At 39.5% G+C, this 21263-nt stretch overlaps 1 protein-coding gene across 3 annotated transcripts in view; it reads right to left on the bottom strand.

The window, feature by feature from the left end:
• The window catches only part of CDH8 (cadherin 8), a 341945-nt gene that overhangs the window by 215986 nt on the left and 104696 nt on the right, over positions 1-21263 (bottom strand). The gene's annotated exons all lie outside the window — the stretch shown is intronic.

The raw sequence follows: 21263 nt of genomic DNA, 5'->3' as shown, positions 1-21263 counted from the left end.
CTCGGGGCTTTCGGGTGACTAAGAAATCTAGATATTTTGCTTAGATGACAGTTTTCAAATAGCCTTCAAACCTAGGTCTAAGCGTGCTTGAATCCATCATCAGAGAAATGGCCCCTGCTTGCTTGGGCTCAGCCCATTCCTCTGCACGTGCTTGTGCGGGCAACAAAAGAGGCAACAAGACTATGAGATGTGGACCAGAAAAAAAGAAAAAGAAGAATCCTCTTACAGTATATTCTTACAGTAAAGACGTTCCCCTCTCTCTTCATTAGATGACTACCTGGTGGCCAACCACCAAGAGCAGGTTCACCTCAACTTCCCTTCTGTGTCTGTCCTGTTGCCCCTTCTTTCTCATCCGAGCACTGTCCTAGATTTGGCGGGAAGCACATTGGCATAGATGATCTGTCTCTGGGGGGCTTATAAATAATAAGAGCTGGAACAGACAGACTTAAAGCAAACCGTAAATCTCTGAATCTCTTAGCGCCATTTCACTGTTTGCAAGAAAGATCTGGAAAATGGAGGGGAGCCCTTCGTTGAGAATAGGGTGTATATATACTTACCCGCTTCCCTCACATGACTGTGCTACCCTGGATCAATGCAATGAATCAATGCAATGCAAAGCAATGGGATCCGAAGGGCTCACAACAGCAACACCTGACATGTGAAAGTCTCACACGCACATCAAGGAATCCGCAAAGACAACTGTGACCCGGACTTACATGCACGGCGCCGGTCCCCTTACATCTGAGCCTCGATCTCCGCCACCAGCACAGTGGGCCGTTTCAGCTCCCCTTCCACTACATTGATAAAATCCGCAGAAATCAAACACAATTACTTTAAGCGCCATCATAAAGAAGTAATGTCATCATCTCAGAACAAGACTAGCCCGTACAGCATAATACGGTTGGAACTGGCAAACTCACGAAGAAGTAAAAGGGGGCAATGTGGGATTCTTAAAACAGAGGCTTCCTCAGCGTTTGCTGAAACTCAATGCTTTGGAACTCGGACTGCCTCGAATTAGAGCCCACAATATAAATAATTTCTCACCCCCATTTTTGCCAAGATAATACAAAATTAATGATCTCCCATGTTCCTATGAAGACTTTAGAATCTGCACATATTTTACTATGTGCGTATGTACGGAGAGTAGACTGCACTAGACAGCAAAGAGAATTCCCTTCAGGATAGAATTTATATTTCAGAGTAGAGAGAGACTGTGAGTCAAGCCAGCTATTTTTGTTGCTGTTCCAGACTCTACGCATTTTTCTCTTTGATTTGGAAAGAAAGCAGCCTTTTCCCTCCAACTTACACAGTATATATCACACAAATCCACACACAAACACACACGCTGGAACATATAGAGAGAGTGAAGGGTGAGGGAATGTGTGTGCCTGAGACAAAGAGAGAGAGAGACAGTGCAGGAGGGGAGGAGGGAAGGGGGAGGAAGAGAAGGTGTGCAGAAAAAGGAAAATATTAGAGATGTTAGCTTCCTTCAAGGATTAAGAGAACATTCTTTTTAGAAACTGCATTAACCTACAGTTCATAAACGGTAAGTTAAAAACTAAGAAGAAGGAGGGTTACAATGAAGTTTTTCTTCATCGCAATTAAAAAATAATAATAATAATAATAATCGCAAACAGAAACACAGATCAGTGCTTGCTGCGTACAAACCACTCATGGAAATGTCATGCCAAAGTGTGTGAGCAACGATCTGGCCTTCACGGAGCTGAGCACCTAGTCAGATGTTAGAAGAATTTGGATCTTCCTTTGAAGATCTCTTTACATGTATTAGTGAAAGATGGAGGACTGAGTATTCAGTTTCATTTTCTATTCCTAGAAAGAGCATCCCGAAAAACATGCTCAAGGAGTACCCTGAATAATTTTGCCCAAATAGAAGAAACACTTTGGGCTTCCTCACCTGGATTTAGGTATTTCAGTATAACTGCAAAGGCCTTAGTGTGGGAACGATGGGATGTGAGTGAAACCACACCTACCTTAAAAGCAGCTGTGATTTTCATAATTAAATATATATATATATTTAACATACAGCAATGTACTATATTGTACTATATACAATATATATGTACAATTGTATATATATTGTACTATATATAGTACAATAGTGTACTATATATAAATATCTATAAATATTTATAAATTTATATTTTATTTATACATTTTAATTTTTATATTTTATTCATATTTATAGTTATATTTTATCTATATATTTTAATTTTTATATTTTATTTATACTTATATTTTATTTATATATTTTAATTTTTATATTTTATTTATAAATATATTCATATATTTTTATATAAAATATATAGTATTTTATATAATATATAATATTTATAAGATATATATAAAAATATTTATAGAATATATAAATATTCAGTTATATTTATATAAATACATATTTATAAATATTTATTTATATATTTAACATACAATGTACTCCATCGGGATGCAGAGAATCATGTTTTAGTTAAAGTGTTGGTGGTACAACTGGTAAGAACACAGCCCCAGATTCACTGCATATTTGCTGAAAGACTCTTAGCCAATTGCTGTATTGTCTTGATCAAAATAAATAAATAAATAAATAAACCTCAAAGATCAGTGTGCGCATCAAATCATGGGAAACTGCCTCGTGTAGTGTTGTTCTCCGGGACTAGTAATGATAATGCTGTTGATAATGAGGATGTCAATAGCACAGATTTACTGGGCACCTACTGTGTTTAAGACACTAGCCCAGGAATTCTATGGGTGACATTTTTATTTCTTAACGCACACTTACTGAAGGTCTACCAAGTGTCATTGCAACATATATGTCAGTTTTCTAAATAACGGTAGAAGAACATCATTTTAAAAATCACAAACTGGACGTGCAGCGAAGGGAATCAATATATCCAAATGTGCGTGTTTGGCGAGTGGCCTCGAGATCCAGGATTTCCTCTCCAGAGTCCACATGTTTCCCACTGCCCCACTGGAGTCTCCATTTAGCATCTCATGTTACACATTAAATCCTACTTAATAAGAGGCTAAGTTGCCACCTGCAGTTTCCGATCCCTTACACGTGGGTAAGGTTAATGTATTCACCTCCATGTTCTGCCTAAGTTCCTAAAGCCACAGAAAACTAAAAGACGATACAGTGAATCTTATATTTCATTGTCTAAATCCTACACAAATGAGTTTCCTTGAAAGGAGACTATCACATTGTTCTTCCCCAGCTTTCCACAATACCTTTGCCTGTGATGACCAAAAATCAAAAGTAATAAAGAGGAGCGCCTGGGTGGCTCAGTCGGTTAAGCATTTAATTTCTGGTTTTGGCTCAGGTCATGACCTCAAGGTTGTGAGATTGAGCCCGACCTCAGGCTCCACACTGAGCAAGACATCTGCTTGGATTTCCTCCCTCACTCTCTGCCCCACACCCTTCCCCCACATACGTGCATCTCTATCTCCCTGTCTCTAAAATAAGTAATCTTAAAAAGAGAGAAAAAAAATAGGGAAGCCCAGGTGGCTCAGCGGTTGAGCATCTGCCTTTGGCTCAGGATGTGATCCCGGGGTCCAGGATCGAGTCCCGCATCAGGGAGCTCGCTTCTCCCTCTGCCTATGTCTCTGCCTCTCTCTCTGTGTCTCTCATGAATACATAAAGAAAATCTTTTTTAAAAAAGGAAATAAATATAAATCAGCTTTATTTATAATGAGTCATTGAAGGAAAGAATGTTACTGTTTCAGATGAGTTTCTCCTAAATAGGTGGGAGAAATGTGAATATCCAAAGAAAGGCCAACAAGGGAGGCCATGGACATCTCCTTTCTTAAGTGAAGACAGCACTGTCCTCACTTCCATGTCGGTGTAGTTTCTGTGGGAAGAGTGGAGTCGGAGAAGCTCCGGCCTGGTCACCTTTCAAGGCCGCTGCCTGTGAGCCCGAGGGGCAGGACGGGGCCTGCTAACAGTGAGCCCCGGACGCCTCCTGTGTCTCTGCAGCCCGGGGCTGGGGGCCAACCAGCCGGGCCCCCCGCTGCCCTTCTCGGGAGCTGCCCAGCTCCTCCTGCCGCCGCAGGCCCTCTGGCCACCAGCACGCGGCTGCCCTTCAGGCCTCGACCCCCTGCCTGTCCCTCCGACTGCAGCTGACATACTTGGAGGGAACGTCGCTCATCACTCAGTCCCATCTTCCCTTTCCTGGCCCAGGACGGACTGACTTCCTGATTCAGCTGCACAGCAGCCTCGGCAGGCACAGGAAGGCAGCGGGGATGGTCCAGGCACGGCCACCTGCATGGGGCCTGCGACTGGCCAGACACCCAGGACCAGGAGCTGGTTGGTCGGCTCTAAGTGGACCGAGGAAAAGACAGCACGACAGGAAGTCCCTATACACCAAGGAGGAGGCGGTGAGCAACCAGGACTGGGAAGATGAAGAGGCACCTGCTGTCCTGGGCAAGACCCCTGGGACGTGCTGGGGCCCTGAGGCCAGCCCGGGTGGGACACCACAGAGGCCTGCCACAGGGAGACACTGAGTAAAGCACGGTGGCCAGAGGACGCATAGAACTCACAGAACCCTGACAACCAGGAGGGAAGCCAGCGGGGGTTTGGATGACGCATCACGGCTTCTTGGGCCAGGGCGGTGAGAGAAGACACGGCATTTGCGAAGTAGAAGGTGGCCCTTCCTTCTAGTAAGACGGTTACCATCTGCCCACGTTCACTCCTTAGAGGAACGGGACAGCACACGGGGGTGCACGGCAAGGGACTGCCAGGCCCGACACCCTGTTCTAGAGGTGAGCACTCTTGCCCCGGTAGAGCCACGGGGGAGGAGGTAACACGTAGGACCTGGGACTCGTTCTAACCCATATAACAGTAAGCGAAGGTGATGGGAGCAAGTGATGACATGCAACGTGAGACCATAAGGACTATGGTCGGGAGCCCCTTTCCTGCTAACTAGGAGGAGGCCAGCTGCCTACCACCTCAACTCGAGCCACCACATGGGAAGGCCATGCAGGGAGGAAGGGGGCATGGTCACCAGACGGGAGAGACACGGAGACCCTCTGGGACCTGAACACTGCCAGGCACCATGAGGCCTTGGGACTGGGAGTCTTCCCCGGTCGAGCCTCAGATGAGATCTCGGCCCGGCTGACACTTTGATCATAGCTTCATACGGTTCTAGAAGCAGAGAACCTATGGACCTCCCAGGTGGATCCTGACCCACAGGGCATATGAGATAATAAATGAATCTTGTGAAAAGCCATGAGGTTTGTGGCAACACTGTTAACAGAGCAACAAACAACAGATTCATTTAGTTTTGAAGGTACTGGTTGTTAAAAACGCCCCCCAATCACACACATCCACGTCACGTGGGCGGTCTGAGGTATAGGCCTGGAACTCGGCAAAAAGTCCAGAAATCAGATGTTAAAAGTTCTTTTAAAGGGTAGGCAGCATCCTAGAAACACAAGGTAAAAATATGATCTGTGGAAGAGGTAACAGAATGATCTACTATTTGAACAGATGAACTAGCTTAATTCCAAAAATGTACCCCAAACCAAAAAATACGGGGAGGGGGGGACTCAAATTTATGTACACTGATGTTCGGAGAATTCAGAAGGAGCCTGCTGCCTTCGAGGGCCAGGGTGGGTGATCTCTGCAACACACGCTCAGCGCCTCGGAGCCGGGGCCAGCTGACATTTACTGGAATACTGCACGCCAGGCGGAGTATTTTATCCTTTCACATAATTTTCCCTTTTAGATCCCATTTTAAAGAAAAAGAATCTCAGATTCAGAGAGGTAAATTCCCTTCCCCTGGTCACCCAGTGGTTAGGAGAAGATCCTCAATTCAAACACAGTCTGGCTTCAAAGCCTGAGCATTTATCTTTGAACATTTCAAGGAGGCTTACATCAGACACAGGGAAGCAGATTTTTATATTCTCCCTGCAGTCCTAAGCCTAACCTTGAATCCCACGTATCTGAGCGTTCCCCACCCTGCTCAAATTGGCCTTTCCAGTATCAGAAGCTCTGCAGATGTTAAAGAGCGACAGACATACATAAAGAGTCAGGCAAATCTTAAACTTAATCAGGGATATCTTTTCTGTTCAAAGCAGATGCTGTCGAATGTGCCAGAATGTCCATTCTGGTGGGGAACAGGGCAGCTTCAAGCCATCTTTTTCACCATTGCTGATAGCACAGCAATAGCTCATCTTTATCATGACACCTTGAAATATCTTCTGATCGGGTGTGTGGTACTGGATCCTTACGATGTGAAAGCTCCCGCCAAATATTTAAAACAATCACACTCTTTTATTAAAGTCATGCACCTGCTTGGTCACTGGAAACCATGTTAATTGCTTGAATGGGCTGGACTGCTTAAGCCTAGGAATGGAGAAATGATGCTAAAATGTATTCCATTTTATAGGAAGGGATCCTTTAGCAGAGCCCACACAGCCCCACAAGCACAGCCTCTGACCTACTCTCAGGACTTGACTTCTAGGCGGATGATGCTATGGGCCTATTTCTCATCGGCTCCAAAGATCTTCAGAAATGGCTGCAGCTCCTCTGAGTCATAAGGAAACCTGAAAGTGCGATGGATGCCCTGCCGTGCAGACCTTAGGTGTGCAAGATTCCCACTGACACCTCCTGGCAGCTCTGGGTCCTTCTGCTCCATGGTTTCTCCTATGACACCCCTTTCACACCCTCAGCAAGCCTTGGAAGCAGGTTACCTTCCCTGCCAAACTATGTGCCCCTGGAGCCAGGTATGGTTAAGAGAGAGCATCCACTCTGTAGTCCTTGCTTGGCGTCCACCAGAACGCGAGCATGCATCTTGCATACCCTGTTGGTCTCCAACATGGGGCGGGGAGGGGGGATCCAGCAGGGCACTGTGGGTGTACAAGGAATCAGCACCTGGACAGCCACTCCACTGCTCTTTTATACTGACGGCATTCTCTCATTCTATGCTCGTGTGTGTTTAACAGCTTTCTGATATTCACCAATATCCCTTTATATATCAAGGAACAAGAAAGCTTAGAAGTAAAAGCCGAAAAAAAAAAAAAAAAAAAAAGAAGTAAAAGCGTTTGGCAGGCGACAGTGTCTATACGAAAGCCATTGACTTTATATATTTACACAGAGTTCACATTCTGTCTACCTAATATTATGTATATATTTTATTGTATCTATCTAACACTATATTTATCTGGCATTTATCTCCTATTTGTGGCAAGTGATAGTAGTGACAAAGTCCCCTTTTTAAATAATAATTTATATCAATAAATAAAATTAAAATACTTTTCTCTAACATGATAGCCTCCATGGAGGTTAATGTTGTATTTCATACTGAGCAAAAATCCAAGGGGTGGATTTCAAAGGACTAAGGGGAGTTTGGTGCTCTAAGGAAACTACCGGGGATTTGCAACATGGCCTGCTGACTCCAGAGAATGAATCTCTACCACTGGGTCTTTATATCTGCACACAGAGTTTTGATTCCTGTGACTTCACTGTCTATAAATGTAGGTGCTCAATCAATGTTTGTTAAATGTATTTGATGACGACATTAGAGAAAATAGAGAAAGGGGGTATAATTCACAAAAAATAAAAGCAGAATGGCAGGATTGTTTCCCCCTCAATGGCAGGATAAAGGTAGTTTTAAAGATTTTTTTTTTAAGTCAGGTACATGCCCCAAAGGGGGTCAAACCCACTACTCTTAAGATCAAGAGTTGCAGGTTCCACTGACTGAATCAGTCATGAGCCCCTGGGATAAAGGTAGTTTTATTTTATTTTATTTTATTTTATTTTATTTTATTTTATTTTATTTTATTTTATTTTTTTATTTATTTATGATAGAGAGAGAGAGAGAGAGAGAGAGAGAGAGAGGCAGAGACCCAGGCAGAGGGAGAAGCAGGCTCCATGCACCGGGAGCCCGATGTGGGATTCGATCCTGGGTGTCCAGGATCGCGCCCCGGGCCAAAGGCAGGCGCTAAACCGCTGCCTAGCGCCCAGGGATCCCAAAGGTAGTTGTAATAACTAAATTCCTTTTACAAATAAGTAATATTTGTTTCGCGCAGATTAGAGACCCCTTCTGTGTCCATGGATGCAGATTTACCAAACCCATATAAATAATGAATAAATGATATATAATAAATGGATAAATGAATATAAAAATCAATACATTCATTGACTCATTCACATATCTTGTAAATTTGGTAGAACTGGTTTCAAGCCCGACTGGAGTATTGAGAGAAAGAAACCAGACACAAAAGCAAAAACTAGGGTATGATTCCACTTGTCTAGAGTGCGAAAGAGGCAAAATGTGACCATTTTAGAAGTGAGGACACTGGTTACCCTTACGGGAACGGTGGAAGAGAGAAGCCCAAGAATGAATCTTGCAAGGCAAGTACTATTCTGATTTTTTTTTTGGGTGCTTAATTACATGAATCTGTGCAGCTTGTGACCATGTGCTCTTATGACATATGCAGTCTACTGTGTGGATATTCCCTTTTTGATGCGTAATGTAAAAAATATGTACAAGGGACACGAAAAGGCGAGAATGTAGAAAAGCCTGCATAGGAACAAGAATTGTTGTCCATGCCTACGATAATCCTGACTCACCAATGCCCTTAGCGCTCAGTGAAGCAAGGGAGACCAAGCGGGTTTCGCGACACATGGTCTCACTTCCCTTCCTGTGTGGTCCCCCTCAAAGGTGCTGGCCTTGCAGGTACTTGCAGAGCATTTCCTGGAGCAGTGAGACGCCGCAAGAGCCGCTCCTAAGGGGGTTCCTGGTGCTTCTCCTTTCGTTGAATTCTGACATTGTAACTTGTTACATATACATAAATGTGTGAGGATTGTTTAATATTATTTCATTGTCACCTAATGGTATCAGCAGCCCTAATAATTATACAGGAATAACAATACAAAAAAAAAAAAAAAGGATCCTGGGGTGATTATCATTCAGATGATTCTGTCAAGGTGAGAAAAAGGACAATAAAGACATACTCAGGAATGAATTTTGTCCTTTGTTTTCAGTCTTGATCATCCAGCTTTTCTTTAATAGTAATTTTCAAAAGAACAAAGCACAGAAGACTGTAGGTTATCTTACATCCATTAATAGGATCTATGAATATAAATGGATGGAAGAGTGACACTGAGCTTGGCATCAAGAGTCTTTTTTTTTTTTTTTCTTACCGAAGTAAGAATATTCCTTCTCTCACTTTCTCTTTCTTTCCCAGGACAAGGAGATGCATGATCCTCTCTACACATCCTGGGGGAAGGGATGCCTGCCTTCCTTGGGCATGCCTGCCCAATTCTGGTTTAAACATTCCCCAAAATAGAACATTCCAGCTCATTGTTTCTATATGGGCAGCAGTTGGCCAGCTAAAGACAAAACGTCCTCTTTTACTCTTATTATATTATGAAGATAAGTACTACATATTACTCCTACCACGCCTTGTGCTAAAGGACTAAGATCTTTCAAAGAGAAGACACAGGAGGTCTATTCCCTAGGTCCATATAATGAAAAAACTGCATACAATTTGAGTGGTCATAAATATTTCATATATTTATACACCGTTTACATATCTAGGAAGAAAAATGCTTCTATGTGCCCTCTCTAATAGACCAAACTTTCTTCTAATAACTTCTTTTCATAGGTGCTGACAGCACGCAAAGGCCAATTTTCTATTTCTCAAGAGATGGTATTGTTTTTAAGAAATACACCATGCTCCCTCCTGTTCTGGGGGTGTCATGGATGGATGGATGGAGTATCATGGAAGCCAGAGATGGGAGCTGTTTAAAGCTCAGTATGTTTCTAAAATCAGAGACTAAAAAATCCAAAAAGAAGTTTCCCAGTCTCTCACTTTTTTTTTCCTCGTTGTTACCTGTCTCCTCTCCTTCCCTGCACTGTGAAGTATAGCTTTTCCATTTCTCTACTATATACCGTGAAAAGATGGTGTCTACCTCAGGGTCCACATTCACCCAATTCCATGTTGAGCTACTTGGAAAGAAACTATTTCAATATCTTCTTAGTCTTCATGGCAAATAGCTGGGGTAGAGATTGACTGAATTAGATTTGAGGAAATGTCTACCTGTGTTGGAGCAGAAGCAACCTTATATAAACTGACCACGAATTATCCACACCATCAATGGGGAGATGGGCAGTTGGTAGAGAATTAACCAAACATGAGTTAGGCACACACCCCGTGGGTATTCACTACCACCGGGAAGGAGGTATGCTTTCTAGAGGTGGTTACTGACTGTGACACACTCACCCCTATACTCATCCCCTTTTTCACATAAACTTTTGAAACGCAGGGATAGGCGGAGTAATGTTAGTGGCAAGCTGGTGAACAGTGTCCATGAATACACTGTCAAAGAAAAGAACCCAGGGACCCAATTTCACCAGAAGAAAGAAAAGATAAAAAAAAAAAATCCTCTTAAGCAGCATATCCCAGAGGTCTGACAACATTTTAAGATAGCTCCTGCTTATAATGTGATCACTGGAACTCATTCAAGTCCTTACGTTCCTCTCGATATTAACTGCTTTCTGTTCTAGGTTTTCTACCATTGTGCTTCCTGATAACCAAAGAGGGATATCTTGACAGTGTTTTATAGGTTATAGGTAGGGACTTTGTGGTCAGTATTTTGGCAAAACCAATTTGAATTTCTTGCAAAAATAAATATAAGCTTACCATGTGGTCAAGCAGTCATACTCTTAGATATTGATCCAACTGAAATGAAAACTTACTTCTAGGCACAAACCTGCATATGAATGTTTATCGCAGCTTTATTTACAATCACACCAAACTGGAAGCAATCAGAATATCCTTCAACAGGTAAATGGATAACCAAACTATGGTCATCCACACAACAGAATACTACCTAGGGATGAAAAAGAGTGAACTCTTAAGCCATGCAAAAACATGGATGAATCGTGAATGCATAGTACTAAGTGAAAGGCCTCCATACTACATTATTCCTTTATATGGCATTTTAGGAAAGACAAAATTATAGAGTCAATAAACAGATCAGTGATTGCTAGGAGTTAAGGAAATACAAAAGTTCAATAGGTAAAACTCAAGGCATATTTTTAAGGCACTAAAACTATCCTATATAATACTGAAATGATGGGCCCATGGCACAATGTACTTGTTAAAACCATTAAACTTTATAGCACAATGAGTAAATCTCAATATATACATTTTTTTTAAATTAGGAAGTTGGAGTTTCTCAGGATAAAATGCAAACTGTGACAAAATAATACAATAATCTTATATATGTATTTTAAGACTTACTGAGGGTGGTGGGAGGAGAAGGAGAAGATCTAAGTGTGTGTATGTAGAAGCATATGATATACACACAAACCCTAACATACTAATATATGGACTAGTATACTATGAGTACATGCACTAATATATTCTTCTTATATCTATTCATGCATGTATATATGTGTGGTGCATATAAATTCCTATACCCACATTCATTTGTTCTCCCTGTATTAGCTGAGAGGGCCTAGAAGCAAAGGCAACTCAGGAGCAACACTCATCTTGGCTTCCAATACCCCAGTAGAACTCCCTGGAGAAAGAGTTAATTCTAGAATTGGAGCAACAATTATATACGATAAGCCTGCAGCATCATGCAGTGCAAGAAAGTAAGGAAGTAAATAAGTGCTAAAGTCCAAACCCAAATACTAATCATGATAACAATGATGATGGATGCACATCAAAGGAACACTGGAGACAACCAAAAGGGCTGCCAGTTGCTAACACTGAAAAAACATTGAGCAAGAAAATAAAGCTGTATTGGATTATAAAACCAAAGTGTAAAATAAATAACCCTTGAGTACATATTGATTAAATGAAAGAGGAAAAAAAAAAAGAAGGAAAGAGACAAAGTTCCTATGTACGAGAAATGAGAAATCCACATGAGTAATGTCATTATGTGGTGTGGTGGCTGGCGGGGGCGGGTATAACTTCCCACTCTTCAAGTAAATGCTGCACAAAGAGACTTCCTTCCAAAGGGTATATCATGGAAAGGAGAGGAAAAGAGTAATTCTACAGTAGATAAACCTGATAAAATAATACCTCAGCCAGGTGGCCAAGGTTAACATCAAGAGTTGAATAAATCCTATTAATAGTAGGTACCCTTGATACAAGGCGATGAAAATGGAACCTTTACTTCTGTAGTCTCCCCCTCCCAAAACCCTCTCCTCTTCTCCCACTCTGAATATATTTCTTGAACTCGCATGACTCTTGTGGTTTGCAAAGATTCATAATTGGTAGATAATGATGGGACCTGAAAAATCTGACATGGTTATAAAGGGAATACTCCTTGGTGTCATGCTCACCGGCAAAAAGAAAATGAATAAAATCATCTTCAAGGGTGACACAAATATAGTTATATAGACTTTGACTCTTCAAATACAGACACAAGGGATGAAAACTTGTTTTCTTACTATGGGAGATGTATCTGAAACAATCTGTATATACTCATCTACAGCCTCATATGTAACTATTTTTTGTTTTGTTTTAGGATATCTAATTCTATATCAAGTACACACACACACACACACAGTTATTTTTGCCATCTATCTAAATATCTTTTTCCTTTGCTTCTTTTAACAGCTCTACCATATTTTATCTCTTAATCTATGTGCTTATCTATACATGTAGCTATCTTGCCCTATAAATTTTACTGTTTTTCTCTAGGTGAAGTTATTGGTAAGAAGTACAGAAAAACAACAAGACATATTTTATACAACTGTGATTGCTAATCAACCAAGGAATAAAGGTATTTGGATCTAAAAAAAAAATCAAATGGTAATTTTTAAAGTCCAGTGAATCCGGGAAGTACTATTATTAAGCCCGTTATGCACAAACATCAAAGTTAAAGAAATAATGTTAATACATGCACAGAGACCCTAAGGAATTTGCACCCCCCACCCCCACCCCCGGCCCAAGCTCCAAGAGGCAAAGTTCTGAGAAGAGCATGCTGACACCAAAAATATTTTGACAAAGATGTCCAACATTCATTTTTGGCCAAGACATCAGAATTTCACAAATGTGTGTTTTGGAGCTGCTCTGACATGCAGTTGATTCATTTCTCTAACAGGCGAATGTGAGCAAAGGCTGAACTCTATGAGCTTTTACTCTCTGGTCCCTTTTAATTCATGATTTCCTATAATCACAATGTAACAATAATACTCATAAAACTGTAGGTGTTGATGGTAATTCACAGAGCTCTGGACACAAACATGGCTTGAATAACTTACTGAGGATTTGCCCTTTTGCCTCTGGAATCAATAAATATGTTGAGTCCTAAAATATTAATTCTCACATGAGGGCAAAGAGACGAAGAAGACAACAGGATCATCGGATTGTCTGGGTGGAACCTGACCTTGGCCATTCAACCCTTCGCCTATAACACTAAGGTTTTCTAGATTATTTTAGATTTCCTTATGATAAATACAGACTTACTGATAGGAGAATATTTCAGTATTTCAAATATGTATCCCTAACGAAGGTTAGACTCTTTATGCAAAACACAAACCACACAATCTTGACGTCATCCTAGAGCTTTGGAACCACAGCTGTTACAGGCATTCATACCAGGTAGAGCAGCTGGATTTCTTTTGAGAGTATTTATTTCAATCCCCATGATTTCCCACCCATGTTTTCCTAAAGAATCTAAGTTTTGTTCATCACTCTGAATCAAACAAGACAAAAAAATATAATCAAATCCATCAAGATATGTGTTTCCTCTTCCTCATTTTGCCTCTTTCCTTTAAAATAGAGAAACGGTACCAATTTTTTTTTTTAATCTAGCCAAGAGAAAGAAAGAAATCCACAACCTCTAAATTTTAAGAAAAGAGAAGGTTAGGTTTAAGACTGTTTGTTAGTATAAACATTCTTTGATCTTTTAAAGCTTATGTGACAAAAAATTGTTTCCTTAATAAAAAAAGAATGTGAAAATGAAGTCTCCTTATTACTTTGGGAATCTTCTTTATATGGGACTAAAGTAAGTACTGGGCAGTGACAAGAATGACAAGTTAATCCATGTAAGCTACAGTCATCATGATTTTTAATTCACTCTTTAGAAATTGCAAATTTTACTGTTTAGCTGCATGTTAAACCAACATGTGGCCTTGCATAGAATCAAAAATGTCTTCTCATCAGACATGCATTTGGAAAGCTTTTGTAGTGTAAAATTATGTTAGTGCTGCAAGATATTTATTTTAAAAATAGTTTCTGTGGCCATATAAATGTCTGAAACTCCAAAAAAGCATAAAATACAAATTCATCATATTACGATATATTAATACTTTAAAGACCAGGAAGCACAAAAAGCATTTAATTTTCATTAATTCAGTGTTTATCAACTGAATTTGATTTTTTTTTCCTTTTAGTAAACCTATTTTGAATATAGATTGGAAAATGTCGCTATAGGTCTATTGTATCATAAGAAACCATTGAGGTATACAGGGGAATAAAAGTAGAGAGTATTATGGAGCTTCCTGATTCCATTCCTGTCTACCATCTGACCAATGTAGTACAAAAGCCATTCAGTGTGGCTGGGCAAGATAGGAATCTGTGTAAAGGCAGGAAGATAGAGGGAGATACGACAGCAGATCAACCTGTGTGTGAGTGGTCAGGGATTGGGCGGAAGGAGTAAATAGAAATCCCTTATTACAGGACGTAAAGGGTAATCCAAATAACAAATATATTCAGGATAAAGAAACTCAGCTTTTTCATTGTTGCAGAAAAAAAAAATAGATACATAATGAACCCCCTCAGTCTGCTTTAGAACTGGAGGTTCAGAGACCAACTCATGGTTTTCGATAGATAGTGTTTTAGCTTCTTATGGCTCCCATAACAAATTATCACAAATTGGGCTGATTTATTCTTGGGAATAAATGACAAGAATTTATTCTCTCACAGTTCTGGAGTCCAAAATCAAAGTGTTGACCAGCCCACGTTTCTTCTGAAGGATGTTCCCTTGCCCCTTCCAGCTACTAGCAGCTCTTGGCATTCCTTAAGGGAGCACAACTCCAATCTCTGCCTCCATATAACTAATTACATCTGCAAAAACCCTATATTGAAATAAAGGTACAATCTAAGGTACTGGGCAGACAAAATTTGGAGGGAACAGCATTCAACTCAGTAGAGATAAATGGGTGTGTGTGTTCATGTGTGCATGCTCCCATACATTACTTTGTCCTGTCCTGTCCACTGAAAGGATTTGAGAGTAGCAACACCCTGGTAGCAATAAATACCACCAGTACCCTGAATTTGCTACCAAATGCCAGTCTCACTTAAAGGGAACCAGGTTTCTTTGTACAAATAGCAAACTCCATGTGGTACCTGGGTGGCTCAGTAGGTTGTCTAAGGCAGTTTTGACTCCAGTCATGACCTCAGCATCATGAGATCCAGCCCGAGTCCAACTCCATGCTCAGTGGGGAGTCTGCTTGAGATTCTTTCCCTCTCCCTCTGCCCCTCCCCTCTGTTCATGCTTTCCTTCAGATAGATGATAGATAGATGATAGATAGATGATAGATAGATAGATAGATAGATAGATAGATAGATAGATAGATGGCAAATCTCAGGGCTGGATCAGGGGAAGTGCAAAAGAAGCCCAGAACACTTTGGCCAGTGATAAGATTGTACCCAAAGAATAATGAGGCATGTCAATAGGACACAGAATCAGCTTCAAGGGCATGACATGGCCAAGTCTGGTATAAATGATATTCATAATTATTGTAAGACCATCACGATAAATAGTGAAGGCAACAAATATTAAATAAAACAGAACTCCAAAAGTGCAAACTAATATAAATAAATACACAAGCAAATACATAGAAAGAAAAGAAAGCTTTTCCTTATAGAAGAATGTCAAGCAATAAATGCAAACGGAATGAGGGAATTAGCAAAACCACCATTTGGCAGCTGTCATGGTAATAATTCAGCCAAGATGCTTCAATGAATGTTAAAATTGGGGGGGTAGTAATTTGATAAAGAAAAAGATATTTACTCAGAAGCAAAGTATCTGCTGACAAAATTGTTATTAAGTACAAAGAGAAAAAAAAACCTTTGCAATGGACATACATGGTTGGATAACTTAATGAAACAATCAAAAATTATTATCACCAATGATGGAATAAATCAAAATCCTTTACCACCTGATACAAATCAATATCATCTGTGACAGCACTACCTAAAAAACATATTCTGGATCTGATTTCAAGGAAACAAGACAAATCCTAACTAAGGAATCCTATAGGTTATTTCTTCTATAATCTCCAAGTGTAGAGGTCATAAAAGCAAAGCAAAGACTAAAGAACCATTCCAGATGGAAGCATTCTAGAGACATAACGGTAATGCACATACAGCCTTGGCTTTGATCTTTTTAATATAAAAAAAATACTGCAACAGTTGGAAACATTTGACTGAGGTCTGTGCTTTCAAGAGCAATGGTACATTGATGTGAATTTCTGATAGTGATGGCTGTGGAAAATAACATCCACGCGGGAAGGACTTCCTGAGATTTTCCATGGTGATGGGGCAGCAAGTCAGCAACTCAATCTCAAATGGTTCAAGGAAAAAAAAAAAAACTTGAACTACATTTCCCCCTTTTCTCTAAGATTTAATGTTTTCACTTTATTTTTTTTGAAGACTAAGAGAAATTCTCCATGATTAAATGTATTCCAAATCAAAGATAATGAAGATATAAAATAAATAACAAGTAGTTTAAACGGGCCTTCCTTCAAGAGGAGTGGAGGATGTTTATCAAAAAAGAAGATATTCATAAGGAAGAGGCTTAATATTAATCACAAAATAAAACAGAGTAAGAATAACAGACAGAAAGAAGAAGATAGAAAATATTCTCAAATTTTTACATTTCCCTTTGGCTGAGTTCATGTTCAAGGAGAGTAGGTTCACCTGCATCGTGTACTGACCTCCATAACCACTTCAGTTATAAGCCTTTGGAAAGCAGTCAGATATACTCTTTTTAAAAAATATAGCTTATTAAATCATCTATTAACTTTTTTCTGATATTTTGACGCAGAATTTTTTGTGGATAGTGCATTCTCCTTTTGCATGCACAACCGGGAAATCTAGAGTCAATCTCAGTTCCTCTCTTTAGTCTTTATCTCTATTATATTAACAGCACTTCAATGCCAGTGTTCACCACGTGTCTGCTAATTAATTTTATTGTTATTTGAATTTCTATGGGATGTATTGTTCTTACATTTTTCAAGTGCTTATGTGCCTATCTTGAAAATTGTGTAATACTTTACCTAAACTTTTCCTTTCCAAATCCCGTCTTAGTTTTCAATTTAATTTGCAAAGTGTGTTGACCTCAAGTGCTCTTCCACCTTGAAAAAATATGAACTATTATAAATATGCAGCAGAAGCGGAGTCCTCGTATAAACAAAATTCTCTAGAGATATTATCAAAGATTAGTACAGCATATTGGTTAAACCCACGAGAGATAGAGCCAGATGTCTGGATTTAAATCCCAGCTCCTCCACTTAATATCTGGATTTGGATTAGCTATTATTTCCCCCATTTTTCTGATTAAAAATAATGAGATATAAGGAAGTTAATATCAGTACTGATGTTACAGGGTTGTCACGGATATTAAAGGCTTTTGCCATATAGCAACTTTTCAATACACATTGATCATCATTAGAGAAGCTCTGAGTCTCAAAGAAAACTAAAAAAACCTTCAGTGTTACGTGTAATGTAACTGTGTACTCTGCAACACAGTAATGCCTACCAGCTTAAGCACTACTTAGCTCCTCAGCCCTTCACTAATATAATGAAACAGAGTTCATTCCAACATGTAAATTTTTGAATAAATGGGGTTCATTCCAACATGTACAATTTTGAAATACAAAGGTAAGGCTCGCTGAGAGATTTTTTCATTGGCGAAGCCATTCGTACCAGTTTACTGAATCTTACCAGTAGAAGTAATTTACAAATGGGTGGCTGTAAAGAAGCTAATATATGTTGGTCACTAACTCTATGCTCTGCTAAGTACTTTAAATATAATCATTGAATTTTTCCAAACACGGTTATTTCGGTAGAGATCACTGTGCACACTATACAGATAAAGTAAGGCTTAGATGGATTATGTCACTTACACAAACAGAAAGCACATTTGCAGCCAAATAATATGAGATTCTATTTTCAACTCAAATAAAAACTTTATTTTATCTCAGCACAGGTGTAGGCATATGGTCAGGGCTAAACACCCCCTCGCCCCAATGTACAACGGCATTAAAAATATCTATTTTGTCTGGAGCTCAATAAGTGTAGGCAAATGTGCATTGGAAAACCAACTTCAACAATGCTAGTTTGGGATTCACAGTTAAAATCAGACAGGCTCACATGCCACTCTTTATGTGGTATTGCTATAAAAGTGAATTCTCATCAAGTTCTGAAATTCACAGTAGAATATAAAAAAGACCTGTGTCTCCAGCTTCCAAGTAAGATATTTCTAAAATAATTTGGCTGCCATTTGGGCAAATATATATGTGTGTTTTGTCTTGACAGCTTGTCAACTGGCAGACAGTTCTTGAACATCACATTCATTTCAATTTAATATTGGTAAATTTCTCAATTACAATTTTTATTCTTCACTTTCTGCACAATGAAATCCCTAGTCCTTGCTGGCATTCCTCAGGGCGTACAGGTGCAAGTGCTGGCATTTCTGCAGTAGCAAAGGAAGAAAAATGAAAGAACTAAGGAGGGGAGGGAAGAGACAGGCTGAGAGAGAACAGTGGTAATGGGGAGAGAAAGGAGATAGTAGCTGACCTTCATCCTGATATTCACCTTCAGGAGAAATGAAGGGAATAATTCACAGTTGACAATAAAATAGTGCAGCTGCCTCTGCTTCCTTTAACCAGAGAGGCTGGAGTCAAACAGAAACCAGACACCCAATGCATAAAATCAATACATGAGGAAAGGTCCAAAGGTAACGTGGAAAGTAGATTAATAAAAATAATTTTAAAAACCACAACAACCGACTTTGAACACTTACTTACTTCATGGCATATCTTTACCTTGTATTTTATCATGCGATTCTCACACAATGAGAGCAAGATGGAAATTATTATCTTTGCATTGTAGCTCAGGAAAATAAGCAGTAATTTAACCTCCCTGAACTTCAAAGTCAACCAGATAATAAGGGATGGAACCAGGATTCAAAACTCCATCTATCTAACTTCAAAAACCACACTTGCAATTGTAGCACAAACCACAGGTTTTTTGGAAGAGATGTCACAAGATTCATATTAAAAAAAAAATAACTGTGTATATGTTAGAATAGTTTACTTCCTTTACTTTCTACTTTCTTATCAAGAAAAATCTTTTAATAGAGGGAAAATGCATATATATATATATATATATATATATATATATATATATACACTCTTACAGGTAGATATTTATACACTGCATTAGGTAGCTAATAATATCTTTAATATCCTTTTCTTAGCTGAATGACCTTGAAGTCTGCAGAAGTTTTTGGGGTTTTCTATCTCAACATATTTATCAGGTACATGACTCACATTACACAAAAATGGAAACCTCTGACACATTTACAATAAATGGATATAGATTTGGTCATTATGATGCAGAAATCACAGTGATGAGATGAAAATAATACTTCATTGTTTATTGGCAATTAAGATAGAGTGTTCTGTCTCTATTGTAGGTATCAATAGTCCTTTAAAGCCATTTGACTCTAATCTGGATTAAAAAAAAAAAAGATGAATTAGGGAAATTCTCTGCCCTTAAAGCACTGATCAAAGAAAAGCGGGGAGAAAAAGAAAGAAAAGTTCCTGTCTGCATGTCAGGTTCTCAAGGGACTATAAACATGGAGGTGCTTTTGCTCATTTACGGGTTTCTTTTGGTGGTGATGATGATGGTAGAAAGGCAACTGCCTGCTCCAAAGCCATAGAAGTTTCCCTAGAAAAAGTATCATTTCCACCAGCTGTAGAAGAGCAACTGAATTTTGATAAGAAGGAAAAACAAGGGGACGCCAGGGGGGCTCAGCTCGTCCGCCTTCAGCTCAGGGCATGACCCCAGGGTCCCAGGATCGAGTCCCGCATCGGGCTCCCTGCATGGAGCCTGCTTCTCCCTCTGCCTGTGTCTCTGCCTCTCTCTGTGTCTCTCATGAATAAATTAAAACAAAACAAAAACAACAACAACAAGAAAAACAAGTAGTATTCCTTGCAGAAGAGATAGGCAAAGTGGAGTCTCCACAGGAGAAATACATGGGGAACACGTGAAGACCTAAAATCAGTCCTCCCTAGCCGCTGCAGTGGATATATTTACCAAAGTTATACTGTAAGTAAAATGAGAAAAAATTCATTGAAGCCAGGTTATTTGCCTAATGCTGGCCTTCAACTTAGATGTTTATTTGTGTTTTTTATTTGCCTCATCATTTCAGCTGCTTTGAATTTCTGTGACTTTGCTGCATAACATGTATTCTTGTAGTTTGTCTTAAATGCAATTTGAAACAAACTAGGGTACATACTATACACATAGGAATAACTCTTGTGGTCTTTTATTATTATTATTATTATTTTCTCTTGTGGTCTTATACTCTGAACTTTGGATCCTGCCTATTTTTGTCCCATAAGGAAGAGCCCTAAAACCCCTCTTTTCATGTTGTATAAAGTCTGGGAACAAGGTTTTCCCAGACCAACGCCAGGGGTTGAGGAATAGATAAGTATCTCCACAAAAGGAAGAAAGAAAGGGAGAAAATCATGTTTTGAAATATACACTGCCAGAAAAAGTTCGGTTATGAAGAAGTCTCTGGCAACTGTGATTTCCTAATTCACTCCTGACTTGACCCATCAGCTCAATCCAATATCTGGCTGACTACAGATCTAGACCGTTTTCTATTTCTCTATGCACTGCATCTGCATGTGAATATACACAAACAAATAATTAAACATCAAGCAAATATCAATAGGATTAGTCTGGCATGTTGGAACAAATCTTGATAAATCCATCTCAGTAACAATACTCAAACTCCAAGTCTAGGAGAGGAATACAAATTCAGCCTATTGAGGTACTGTCGTTGTAAGGAGACATATTTTAATAAAAACTGCTTCGTCAGTTCCTATTACTAAGGGACTAAAGCTATTGAGCTGTGGAACTTAGGCCAAAAAAGGGGATTTGGAAATGCAAATTAGAGATAAGACGGTAATAAATGTCTTTTATTCAGCAACACACCAGCCCTGATGCCAGGAGCTATTTTAAAGATGACTCTTAATAGTTCTGTGAAA

Source organism: Canis lupus, chromosome 5 (assembly GCF_011100685.1).
Source record: "Canis lupus familiaris isolate Mischka breed German Shepherd chromosome 5, alternate assembly UU_Cfam_GSD_1.0, whole genome shotgun sequence".
NCBI lineage: Eukaryota > Metazoa > Chordata > Mammalia > Carnivora > Canidae > Canis > Canis lupus.
Note: the sequence above shows the minus strand (reverse complement) of the source record. Positions and strands in the feature narration are given on the sequence as shown.